The sequence below is a fragment of the Strix aluco genome, chromosome 13, assembly GCF_031877795.1.
Source record: "Strix aluco isolate bStrAlu1 chromosome 13, bStrAlu1.hap1, whole genome shotgun sequence".
Taxonomy (NCBI): Eukaryota; Metazoa; Chordata; class Aves; order Strigiformes; family Strigidae; genus Strix; species Strix aluco.
In genome coordinates this window covers 21,847,746-21,860,623 of record NC_133943.1, presented here as the reverse complement: position 1 = coordinate 21,860,623, position 12,878 = coordinate 21,847,746, and the positions used below count along the sequence as shown (strand labels likewise).

Genomic DNA, 12,878 nt, shown 5'->3' with positions numbered 1-12,878 from the left:
CTGCTCTGACTGCTGCCAGAAGGGGTGTTTGTATTGACCTCTTCCCCACCCTGTGTTTAACCCATCTTCCTTGTGTCGAAGCGGACACGATCACGGGGCCAAGTGCCAGGATTGGCGAGCCAGGCCAATCTACAAGTGCCTGGATCCATCAGACCACGCAATCTCCAGATTGGGTGTAGGGAGGTGTCAGGACCAGGAAGCCAGGAATGGTGTGTAGTTTGCCCTTTGTTGCAAGTTTTCAGATGAAGTTGTACCCAGGCTAATGGAAATGTTCAGCATGATGGAGTCGCCTTCTTGGCTCCTAGTAAATAAACTTTTCCATTTAGGTGAATTAAATGGTGGGTTTGTGTGGGGATGCTAGTGACTGGTACCTTAAGAGGAGATAGATTTTTGTCCTTTACGAGAGGTGACTGGTTTGACCTGGGCAGGCTGTAGGCGTAGCAAACGCCTACGTTTAGAGTAGTCGTGAGACCACTCATAAGGGTTTTTTCTGTTTGGTTTTGTCACAGAGCAGACAGACGAAGAGTAGAAGATAATTCTGGAGTCAACAGGTTTTTTTAAAGCTTTTTTAAAATTGGAAAGTACAGGATGCTTCTCCTATATGGAAATTCCTTCAAGAAACCTTAAAAATGTGGGTGTATTGGTCTTTATCATAAAATATTCCTGCTTGTGAATCAGATGTGGGTAGCAGACGGTGTTTTGGCACTGGCTGAAATGCATTGTCCTGCTTTCTGCTTCTACCTTCCACTTCAGGAGTAAGAGATGCTTACCTTCTTTGTGTCCTAAACCATTTACACTTTCTCTGTGTGGAGCAGCTGCAGTAGTGACCGTCTTCTGGGGGGTCTTCTTTTGCTTACCTTTCCATGACCAGACAGGGTGGCTGAGGTATGGCAGGCAGTTCTCGCTCGTCAGGGATGGCAGAGGCGCCATCAGAAAAATATTTGCATTATGACAATATTTAAAAGCTGAACTTTTCATGGGCTTTGTTGTACCAGTCGCTATGCAAACATAGATTGAGAGCTCTTCTGAATACTACTCATTCACTTCCCCACCCCCCCTGCCTTGGCTCGATACGGTATTTCTGTGAGCTCTGCCTGTGCTGGCCGTGGGGCTGAAGGCTGCCTTGCCAACTGGCAATAATGCTCGGGTATGACCTGTGTCACTCCCTAGTCTGGAGAACATGCACCAAGGACACGAGGCTCTTCCTGGAGTCCACTCCAACCCCTAGTTGAGAATTTATTGCTGAAATCTGGGCTTTTAGCAAAGCAAGTAAAGCAGCCCTGGAGCAGGAGTTGAAATACAAGGGCAGGCTGGCATCATGTGTTCCACTGGAGACCAAAGGAGGTCGTCATTATGGTTCTTCTGGATGTATAAGCTATGTTCTGTTAACTGGAATTGCAGATTTTTTAATTTGTTGGCGTCATTGGTTTGCACAGATGTGGGAGTTCAGCCACCAAAGGGCTATATATGGTGTCTCAATTTCTTTTGCATAGCCTGGCATGTAAGTGTTAGACCTCCAGTGGGTTTCAGTTATCCAGAAAGGGTGAAGGTCTGCATCACTGTTAACTGATTATCGGTGATCTTCTGACAGCTTGTTTGAATAGCTAAATTCTTCGAAACTATTTCTGTGCTCAACTCTTTCTTCCACCCCCCCCTTCCTTTTTTCTTCTTTAACCCATTTAAGCTGCTACTTAGAATCTGGCTTGTGATAGAGTTTCTCTGGCTTTTTTTTTCTCCAGTTTTCGTGGTTTGGGGTGTGTGCAGAAGGCTAGTGCATACACTTCTGTAGGATAAGATACTTGAGGCCTTCACAGAGTTTGAAGGCTTAAGGAACTGTGGTGATGTTCTGCATCCTGGGAGGAAGTCTGCCTAGTTTGGTACTCGCTTCTGCACTACTTGGAAAGTGGTTGTGCGGTTTTTGTTCTCTGAACCCGTATCTTGAGCCTCCTTCCTTTCTGAGGCTTTCCCTGCACTGCTGGCAAATGTGAAAGTCTGTTTGTCATCCAACTTGGTCTCTTTTTTTAAAAAAATACTGTAGTGTGTATAACATGTGGAGGTCTTACTGGCCTCCACATGTGGGGCTCAGTTTACGTTTGCTGTAGCTATTTTTGGTTTGACACAAGAAATGTCAGTGCCACATAGTATGAGATGATGAATTGCTGTGTACTGTACATATCCGTGAGGCTGGGATATCATCTGAGGGGTGGCGTCTTGCCAAATACATTTCAATTCTGTTACTTCATGTTCTTTTGAAAGGCCTGTTACGTAGCCTGAGACGACTACCACTATGCTGGACTTCTGCTTAAGCTATTTGTGAACTGATATCATCATATTTCTTGAGAACTATGCTGAAAGTTTAAGCTTCAGAATTCTGTCTGAATATTTCAGACCTTTCCCTTCACATTCTTTTAACCCATAACCTGGACAATTATTTACAGAAGAAAAATGTCCAGCACTTGTGCTAAGCACAGTGAGGAGAGCACTGTAGTTTTTCATGCCATGCCAAAATAGATAGTTTTGGTTTGATATTGCTTTATTATAAGTTTACTTCTAAAACAAATGGGAAAACATTTACAAAAATGAAGTATAAGACAGTAAAAATCAAGCAAATACTGTAGCACAAATTTATGTTTCGGGTTTTCTGTAAGTCTAGTTTTATTATAGCTGTCCCTATAAAATGACTTAGTGCAAGTATAGTATTTTATGGCGACAGCTGTAATAATATGATTTTGACTTTTTTTTTTTTAAGAGTGGTTCAGATTTTTGGTGGCTGAATCATACACAAGTGAAACCCAAGAGAGGATTAAATGTTCTTGATCATTCCTGGGATTTAAATCCATTCCTGCTTTTATTGTGATTCTTGGTTTTGTTTGAAAATGAGACATCATAAATCATTGTGAGCTCTTTCCTGAACCCCTGAAGACAGCAGTCATCACTTGATACAGCTGCAGTAGCTGCATTTTTACTTTTTGTGTGTGTATGAGATTGGTGTTCGATTCTACCAGCACAGACCACTGCAGAATATGGTAGCTGTACTGTGCTTCCCACTCACATTTCAAAAAACTCACAAAGAACTGAAGGACACGCAAGGCTTAATCTTTATGGTTTGCTTGCTAATTATAGGCTGGTCTGTGAAATCTGAGTGGCTTCTCTATGGCCCATCTCCTTGGGGGATGCTTTGTGCAGAGCTCAGCGCTGAAGCCCAGCTGCTGAGAAGCTGACAGGTGCTGCAATACTTAAATGAATCCCAGGGACAAGCGTGTTGCTATCAGCCTCTGGTCAATATGTAGTTTATAAACTTGAAGCTCCTCTATCGAGCTGTTGAAAAAAGGGAAGATCTTATTTTCCACAATAAGTCTGGTGTGTCTACTAAGTACCATCCGGCACTGAACTGCAAAGAAAACAAACTTTGTGTTCAGCTGCTTGCTACTTGACCACTGTTTATGCTGCATGTTGACCAAGACAGGGGTGTTGGGAGATGGTGCGTGAGGAATCAGAGGCTACATGGTGTGACCTGTGCATAAGCCATAATGTTTTCCATCACCCAGTTGGTTTTTATTTCAGGTTTTTCTCTATTTTGAACTACTCATTTTTGTTGCAGCCTGAGGAGTGTTCTTCACAGTGTTATGTGTGAGTGGGCCTATAAAAGTTTGTAAGATCTTTTTAGAGAGCTGTCACAGAAAGCAAAAATCAAAATGATGCACGCAGGGGTAGTGCAGCAGGAATCTGTAGAGGTGCCTTTCACTTGAGCAGTGAAGTAAGGGGCAGCAGTTGGTTGTCATCCTCTTCCTGGCTGACCAGGAGTGAGAGGAGCACAGCTGGTCAGTGGGCTTCATGGTTAACTGCTGACAATGGTGGGACACTGGGAGTCTGGACTCCTGGATTCTGTTCCAGATCGGGAAGGGAGCTTGTTCTCTTGGGCACAGGCTCCTTTTCCAACTTGACATCTGCTGATTTCTCAAACGAGCTCCATCTGCCCTTCCCCCACTTAGTTCTTGAACTTATTCCTGCTGCCCTGGGCTGCTCAGTTGTAATCTCCTGGATATCTTGGTCCAGTTATAGCCCTCCTGCGCTGCTGTTCAACATAATTTCTCCATGCAATACTGAAACTTCAGAGAAGAAAAGATTTTCATGGCTTGCATGCAAGATGTTTATCTGCCCAGGTCAAGGAAACAGCTGTATTTCTTTAAAAAATCAGCTTTAAACAGAGAACTGGTGTAGAATGGGCATATCTGATAAGTTGGTATTTGTCAAATGTAGAAGCAGCAGGAAAAAGGGTCTTAAAATAAAAAAAGTAGCTGATTGAAAAACCTTAGGTTTTTTTACTTAGCCCTACTTGAACTAAACCTGTTAGTTATAGTCCCCCCCACCTACTCCACATGCATTGTGATAGAAGATTAGTGATACAGCTCTTACTTGAGCTTGTCTCCCTTGCCTGGAAACATTTAACTCTTTAGGAACACTTTTCTGTTGGGACTAGAAGCATAACATTCAAACCTGTTACATTTGTCTTTCCTTTGTCCCTAACTTTTTCTCTGCCTGTTATAGAGACAACACAGAGGAAGGAGCTACCTGAGTAAATGTAAATGCCACGAAATCTAAACTGAGAAGATAAGGGTCAGAACAGAAACAAGCTGCTCATGCAGGCTGCTGTTGCTGGCAGAGACAGTTTGATCTGCTGTGATCCATCAGCAATGTGCCAGAGCCTTCAAGAAGTCTTGTACTTGCAGGGCAGCATTTTGGAGGTCAGACTGTTGTGGGGAGTGAAGGCTGTAGTAAGGCACCTTCATTTTGTCCCTCACTCCAGGAAGAGGAAATCTGGGGTCTCTTGCAAATGCAACCCAAGTGTTGCTTCAGTAGTACAGACTTCTCTTGCATGCGTGCTAGACAAGTACTAAATTTTTTGGGGAGCTTGAACTGCTCCTGCTTTAGTCACTTTGCAAATGACTGCAAAAAAATTATGGAACATGGCTGTCTTATTTCTGAAGTTCTCCAAGCACTTAAAATGTCACTCTGGTATTCTGAGACAGCAAGGAACTTCCATTTATTTTAGTATTTAGTGGATTTAAAGTACTGTATTTTGAGCCTTTTTCTCCCATTTCCTAAAGGAAATGTTGGAATCAAGTGTTCCCTGGGCATCCGTGGAATCCCTGGAGAAATACTGAATGCTAGAGCACTCCTTTCAGAACATAGGGCTGTATCTCTCGTTTAGTGCAAACACTTGAATTTGGCCTTCCTATGGCAGAGGAGAATGGCCGAATCACTGGACCAAAGAAGTACTTGGGAGAGTCCCTGTTGTATCCCTGTTCTGCCCTTCAGGTGTGGTGTCAGTGGATATCTAGCCAGCAGGGCAGGGTGTGACAAGGGACCCAACACTCAGGGCCCACAGCTGTTGGGTGGAGATGCCCAGAGTCAGTCTCTGACACGTGTATGTCAGTGTAATACAGAAATTTTATGTGGAACAGCCTTAATACAAATGAGAAATCTAGGTCTGAGCATCTTCCAACCTAGCTGCCTGTTCAAAGCCTGAAGGAAGGATTCAGTTCATGACCCCTACATTAAAACACTGAAGTAAAATATGAGGAAACCAGTCCTGTGGGGTGAGATTGCTGTTTTATGCAAGTTCAATACAGAGATGTAAGAACCAAAGTGCTGAACTCAGGAATGGTACAACTGCTGTCTTGAATTTTTATTTTTGTTTTCTCCAAAACTATTTGCTGAATTAACAGAATGTTTCAGCCAGTTTAAAAAAAATAATAATAAAAAAATCAGGCTTTCTGAGAAAAAACTATTTTCCAAAACAACATATAGCCTTTTTGGTCCACAAATGCTGATTCTAAGAACTTTGTTCTTACTGATTGGGAAACAACAGCATGATTGTTTTAGTGCTAGCTAATTTAACTCTAGTGTTCAGAAATATCTCTGTATTAGGGTTATACTTGAATTCTTTTGACTCGGTTATCTTTACATCCACTTCTGTGATGTTTGTTGCATTGCTTTCTTTGATGCTTTGTTGTAGCAGGATTTGGGATGTGCAGAAGCCAAGGCCCTGCTATTTAACAACCACAAGTCGGTAATTCGTCCTCATTTAGCATTTCAAAGTTTTCTTCAGGGGCAAGGCACAAAGCATTTGGCTTTTTTTCTTGCAACTGTGGATGGATTTACTTTTCAAAAGAGATGTATCCTGATTTTGCTGGTTTTCCTATATAGGTTCTTAGTGAAGAGCTGCTGCTGAGAAGAGCAAACATAAGTTTACCTGTCAGAGTATAGCAGTATCTCCATGTCACTTCATTTACTACTGCAAAGTTCACCTTTCTGATCACAGAATACTTACCAATAGAAAAAAAGGTTTTTTTAAATAGAAATTTCCTTAGGATTGGTTGACCAGGGTGTTTACACCAACATTTGCTTGGTTGTGTTTTTTTAGATGTGTGTTCATTTCATGTTGGGGGGGGGGGGGTGTGTGATTTTTTTTTTTTTTTTTTTTTTTAAATATTCTTCCTTAGGAATTTGTGAGGAATTCATAAAAATACAGGGGACATTAGAAATGAATCTTGACTTCCCATTATTGGAAAAATTGCTTCTGTTTGCCGCTGCTTGCAACTTTCAAATATGGTGCAACCTAGAGTGCAAAAAGTCTGTTTGAAGGGCATCTGCTGCTAGGCGTGCTGTAGTCATTCGAGTTTCCTTTGCTTAAATAAACTACAGGTCATCATTGCTACATACTAAAAAATTACATTAAAGCAAAATTAGAAGATAAAACCACTAAACCAGGGATATAGTGAGGAAGAAATATTCATAGAGATTTTTACCTCCATGAACTGCAGTCGTGTTTACACTGTCTTTCCCAGATGGTTTGAATCTCAAATGTTATTAATTCCTGTATGATAGAGAGGAGGCATTTGCTTTTTTTTTTTAAATTCCATTTATGTTGTTTGAGCCTTTAAAAAGAGTTGATGGTGTTCTTTAAAAGCAGACCACAGTACTATATTATGATTTCGGGTTGTGCTATATTTAATACACACTTAGAGGTATATTCCTGCTTTCTTTTTTTAAAGAGCCAAGCACGAACAATGGTATAAATCTACCGTCTAGTTAAGTGTCTGGCAATGCAGAAACTGCTGTTTGCAAGCTGTGTTACTATCTTGGCTTGAGGTAATGTAATATGCTGTAGCTATTGACAGATCAAAAAAAAAAAAAGTGAAAACTCAATGTAAACATGGCCTGAAGTGCAGAACAAACCCCATTGCCTCTCGGCAGGGCAGGATGGACGAGCTGGGCCAGTCTGTGGAGAGGTTTGAGGAAGTAAACAGTGTGGCACTTCTTGTTCTCTTCCTTTAGCTCCTTAAAGTAAATAGCTTTATGGCTTACAAGGGTAACTTTTACTCAGATGAACATTTGTTGTGGCCTACATAAGATTTGCTTTGGATTGCTTCCAGTACTGCTAATTCTGGTCTCTGCGTGCTCCAGTGCTGTCAGGCTGTTTGCACAGGTTCTGCTCCCCACCAGAGGTGCTGCCAGCATGCTTCAACCCCTGTCTCCTTCCCAAACAGCTCCTGGTGCATATCCACCTCTCTGAGTGCGGTAGTAAAATGACACATGAACTATAAACTGCTGCTCCTGGAATGTATTCATATATAATCCTCCCAATATAAGCTGCAGGATTTGTTTTGCTTTAAGGTATGTGCTGCTTTGGCAGGGGGGAAGGGAGGAATAGTTAGGTTTAACTATATTGAGAGTGACCCAGTGAGACGACTGACCACTAAAATAAAAGCAAACATAGGAAAAGCTTCAACTCATCTGTTCCAACTCCAGCTGTTTCTGAACAAGCTCTAGTTAAGGTATGTGATCTGTTGAATGGGAAATTCAAAATCAGACTGAAAAATGTGAAACCCTTAGACATGAAGGGTGGCAGCACAAACTATAAATAGTCATGATTTTCCTTTTTTTTTTTTTTTTTTAAAATATTGCTTCCTTGTCTTGTTTGGAACTGGGTAATTCATCTAGGATGACTAAAACTGGAATTTGCTGGGGTATAAGCACTGCCTGTTACGAACTGCATAGGGAATCGTTTACAGAAGCATAAGTAGACCCCAGGAGGGTGGAAGGGGACTACTGGGTGCTTGCAATTGTGCACAACCAGCTCCTGTTCAATCAAGCTAGATTGCTTGGGATCAGCTCACTGGAAGCCTCTCTTCCATTGGCTTTGAACAGTACTTAAAATGCAGTAATCCCCTATTGAGTATGCTCAAAGCCCGAACAGCGGTGCAAGTTCAGAATTAAAAAGCATCTTTAAATAGATGAGGGCATGACTGGGCTTAGCCCAGCTTTTTCTCATGGAGTAGTCTAATGAAAACGCTTGGTTTCAAGGAGCAAGATACTCCATGTAAATGACTGTGCTGGGTTATAGCACAGTGTGTTAGGGTTTTTTTTTTGAAAAACAATAAACACGTTAAAATAATGTTATGGCTTTGTACAAAGTTGTTTTCTTTTCAGTATCTTAAATTTTTGTAGAGAGTTTCCCAAATGCAATGGGAACCATAAAGCTGGAGTTATAATGACCTTTTGTGTGAGCTGGGAGCGCAGTTGAATGGATTTTTAGGTCTGTCATTCATCATTATTCTGGCAAAATAACACTGGAGCATTCCTACCTGTAAAATCGTCTCTCTCTGAGATTAGGCAGAGGGATGTATCTCAGTGTTAGGCAGGGGAAAAGCGAAGGCTTCCCCTGGTACCCTGCGCAGGTTCTTGCGGTGATCTACGTGGACCCAAGTGGGAAGAGTCGCTCTGCAGACTGGCAGAAGGGAGCCATGGCCTGTTGTGTGGCTCCTTCCCTCCTGGTTTTAACAGTTTAATATGACCAGCCTCTTGCATGGGCAAGCTGTGCAGGAGAAACACCTGAACCATGTTCCCTCACCAGAATGGGAAGAGGAGAGAGCGCTTGCGTCTGGGACAGATGCCTGCCACCAAACATTGCAGACATAAAGGCTGAAGTTGGTTGCAGTTGCAAGTAATTGAAAGTAGAGGTTCTTAATGGAAAACCTCAACTATGAGCATCACTGGTACTCCACCTTTAATAACTTTAATGACTTGTATGTCATAATGAAGAGTGGCGTGGGCTGAACAAACATCTCCATAACCTCACTCATTAAGACAAATCTTTCAGTATCTAATATTATGTCTTAAAGTCAAGAAAACGGTACATTTTGGTGCAAACAGACTGAGTTATGGAATTACTTATGCTGTACGAACATCACTTTGTGGGTGTGTACGTGTGACACAAAGATGTCAGATGATGAAGTTGACAGCATTGCTGACCAGCCTGACTAGAGCCTGAAGACCATTTTGACCCAGACATAAGGGAGTGCTGTATAAACATTGAACAAATGGGCACCATATCTAGAAATTTTCTAACTGGGAAGGGGCTAAGAGATCCCTTCAGAAGGAAACAAGCAATGAGTCTCAGAGTATATAAACCACTTTCTCTGCCTTAGGGAAACAAAAATCCCGATGTGGAACTAGCAGAGGAAGGAAAATAGAAACAAGTGGGAATATTTAGAGTGTAGTTTCTCTTTCAGTTCCCTTGTACTCTATTTTTGTTCCTTGTATTGCACTTGAGAACCAGCAGTCACCAGGAGACTGGAGCGCGTAGGTACAGACGATTTGCAAACACTTCACTCTTGTTGGCAGCCCAGGTTTGGCTGAACATTGCTGTCCTCGAGGCCCTCACTCCTCTGTAGCTTTGTTTTCTAATTTTCTGTGTTTTGTTTTGAGTTTCTACCTTTATGGACACTGGAAAAACTGTGAAGTATCTGGAATAGGGCAAATCCTGCTCTGTTCTAGGGAATCCTAGCCATTCCCTTTGAAATGGGTGGCCAGCTGAGGTTTGTTGAACTTGTCCATTCTGACCCAGACATTTCTGGTGTTATTTAACAACAGTGAAAAAGTTCCTGTGTGAAGAGGTGGTTGTTACTAAGCTTTGTAATTGCCACTGTGGTGCTGAACACTTTTCTGAATCATTGTTTCATGTTTGATAGTGTAGGTGTCGTGTTTTACAGATGTATTAGTGTGTGCTGTGACACTTCACTGAGAGAAGGCGGACACGAGTGAGCTCACTTATCTGGAAGAGGATTTGGTTTGCTGCTTGTATTCTGTGGACTTAAAAATACTTAAAAGCCATCCCTGTTCAATGCACAGATTCTTGGAGCCTCCTACAGTGGCTCTGGCAAGAGTGGTCTGTGGAGGTAGCTCTGGTGCTGATCCGTGCCAAGGGGTTGGTGTTAGTCATGTCATCTGCCAAGCTCAGCATCGCAGAGCAGAAAGTGTCTCCTCGGGTCTGGGATGCGGTGACTGTAATGTGGGGCCAGTTCTCAGCTGGTGGTGTCCCTCCAGGCAGTGGATGAAGTGCATGTGTTTGAAAGGCTTGTTCACAAACTCACTCAGGGAACAACTGAGTCCTCAGAACCTCCCATGGTTCTTTCATGAGCTTAAAAATACCAAGTTGGTGTTTTACTTAGGGCAATTGAAAGAATGAAATCCAGATTAAATTTAAACTCCGGTTTATTGCAAGTGCCCTGCAGCACCTCTTGCCTAATGAGCAGAACAAGCTTCTGCTTTTCCCAAGTGCTGCCATAAACCACATTATTTCCTTAGGTAAAAACTTTGGCCAAGCTCTCCATAATGTGTGCATCCCAAGCTAGAAGCTAAAACACTGAGTTTTTTTTTGAGCCCTTCTTGTGTTGGAAAATGAAGCCACAGATTTAAAAAGTTAACTGTGGATTTGGATTTATAGCTTCAACTTTCAAAAAAATGGGTGTTGACAGCTTATGCAGCAGCACCTGTGCGCTTTAGGCTGAGGGCTTGATGGACTTGTAGTAGGGAATTAAAATGGGTGGCTTGAAGCTGGTGCTGGTGAAGACCTTCTGAAGGATGCTGCTGGCCAAGTCAGGGATGTTTGATCTGCTTCTGAGCCAGTGTGTGAACGGACACAGGTTCCAGCCCGCTATTTTACGGCAAATAAAATTGGGGTGGTTGTATTTGTGCCCAGCTGCCCACATAAGTCTCGTCAGTGCTAACTTCGGCCATCCAATTTTAATTTGCTGTCACATGTCTGCCAGAGTATTGCAGGAGGGTGGAAGGGAGGATATTTTCCCGGATGACTGCTGGTGACATTTGCAGAATAGAAGTGAAGTCAGCCGCTTGTTTGTTCAAAGGTTTTAGTGCCTGTAGTGGTTCTCAGCCAGCCAGGATTGCTCAGCGCCTGGGACCTTCCCAGCTGCAGCATGGGGGAAAATTGATCAAGCTGTGCTGGTGTTTAACTTTGTTTCTTAGTCCAGGTGCATCAGTGAAACCACAATGATCAATCTCGCTATACAGTTTGGGGGAGCAAATGGGAGGGTATCCTGTTCTTCTTCGCTGCTCCCACAGAAAAAGGAAGTAATTAAGAAAATGTTCATACACACACGGGCTCAGGGAAGCTGTGACGTGGGAAAGGACTGATGGCTTTGTTTACTGAGGGCATCTTGCAGCTTTTTTTTTTTCACTAATGGCAGCTACTGCAGAAGCAAGGCAAAATTTTAGTCTTCACCCCAAAATCTACAGGGGCTGTGTGTGTGAAGACTAATGTTTGTTTCTTTTGGTATTGCAGGCTCAAGGTAAGAGAGTCAGAATGACGTGGTTGCTGGTTGTCCTCAAAAGTAGCTCCTCTCTGGCTGGCTCTGGCGGCTCTGCATCTAATAGCAATGTAAATAACTTCTCTTCCCTAGAAGGGTGGTCATGGACATGATTTTCACAAGACTGAGCAAAACCTGCATTTTATTTCATCAGGCTCGTGTGTGCTGGGACCTGAAAACATTACCACTGTGTGAAAGTGGATTGCGGAGCACCTAATGGAAAGGGGGGCGTTGAGGAGACAAGAGAGTGTGAGTGAGCTGTGTTGTAAAGAACAGGAGCAGATACAGAACAAAGATGACACCAGTAATAAACATGAGCTGAGACTGGGAAGAAACGAGGAGAGATTTGAGAAAATTGGAATGTAAGAGATATAGCGGAAGTTACTGTAGAAAAGAGGAGGTGAAGCGGATCAAGGGAGAGAAGTGGGAGAAGGAGGAGGAGGTGATTGCTGAGTGCAGTTAATAGCAGCACCAAACAGAGTTTTAATTTGAGTTATAATTAACTGCAGTTCTATTCCCATGCGTTTCAGGAATGCATGTGGCAGGTAGTTTTCCTTTTGGCTGTTGCGTTGCTGATGCAGAGTATGCTGGGTTTCAAGCCAAGCAGCAGATCCGCATTTGTGTTTACCAGGCCCTGAGCAAACACGTTAATAATGCCATTTGTCATGGGAGATGGCACTGCAAACTGATTTCAGATTTTTCTGTAGCAGACGGGGAATTCTGCCCTGTCTAAAGCTGCTCATTTTAACTGTTCAAGCATGAGCTCTTGTCACCTGGCAGGAAGACATTGACCCTAGTTGGTGCTGGAGGGAGACCTTGACCTCGTTGGTATGACCCGTGGAGGCTCCTTCTAAATCCCTTGGGGGACTTTCTAAGTAGGGAAGGGGCGAATCTGTGGCTTGTACATTCTTTATGTCTGGAAGGATGAAAAACAACTATGAAAGGTTCCTAAAATTCATTTGAACTTAGTTGTCCTTTACCTATTTGTGGGATGCCAGTGCCATGTGCTTTGGATGCTGGTGCTCCTTAAGAGGCTCTTCTGAGCAAGTCAGGCAGCTTTTTGCATGCTGGTGAGCAGAATTGCTGTGACTGAGATGTTATGGGTGTATCTTTCAAATCCTTTTGGCAATTAAAAAATGGGACAAGTGGAAACCGGTGGCTGCAATTTCAGTTAAAAACAACCACTTCCCACCCCACAGAAAAAGC

General features: G+C 42.8%; 1 protein-coding gene across 2 annotated transcripts in view; it reads left to right on the top strand.

Moving 5' to 3' along the window:
- The window catches only part of PFDN1 (prefoldin subunit 1), a 33,425-nt gene that overhangs the window by 1,402 nt on the left and 19,145 nt on the right, over positions 1–12,878 (top strand). The gene's annotated exons all lie outside the window — the stretch shown is intronic.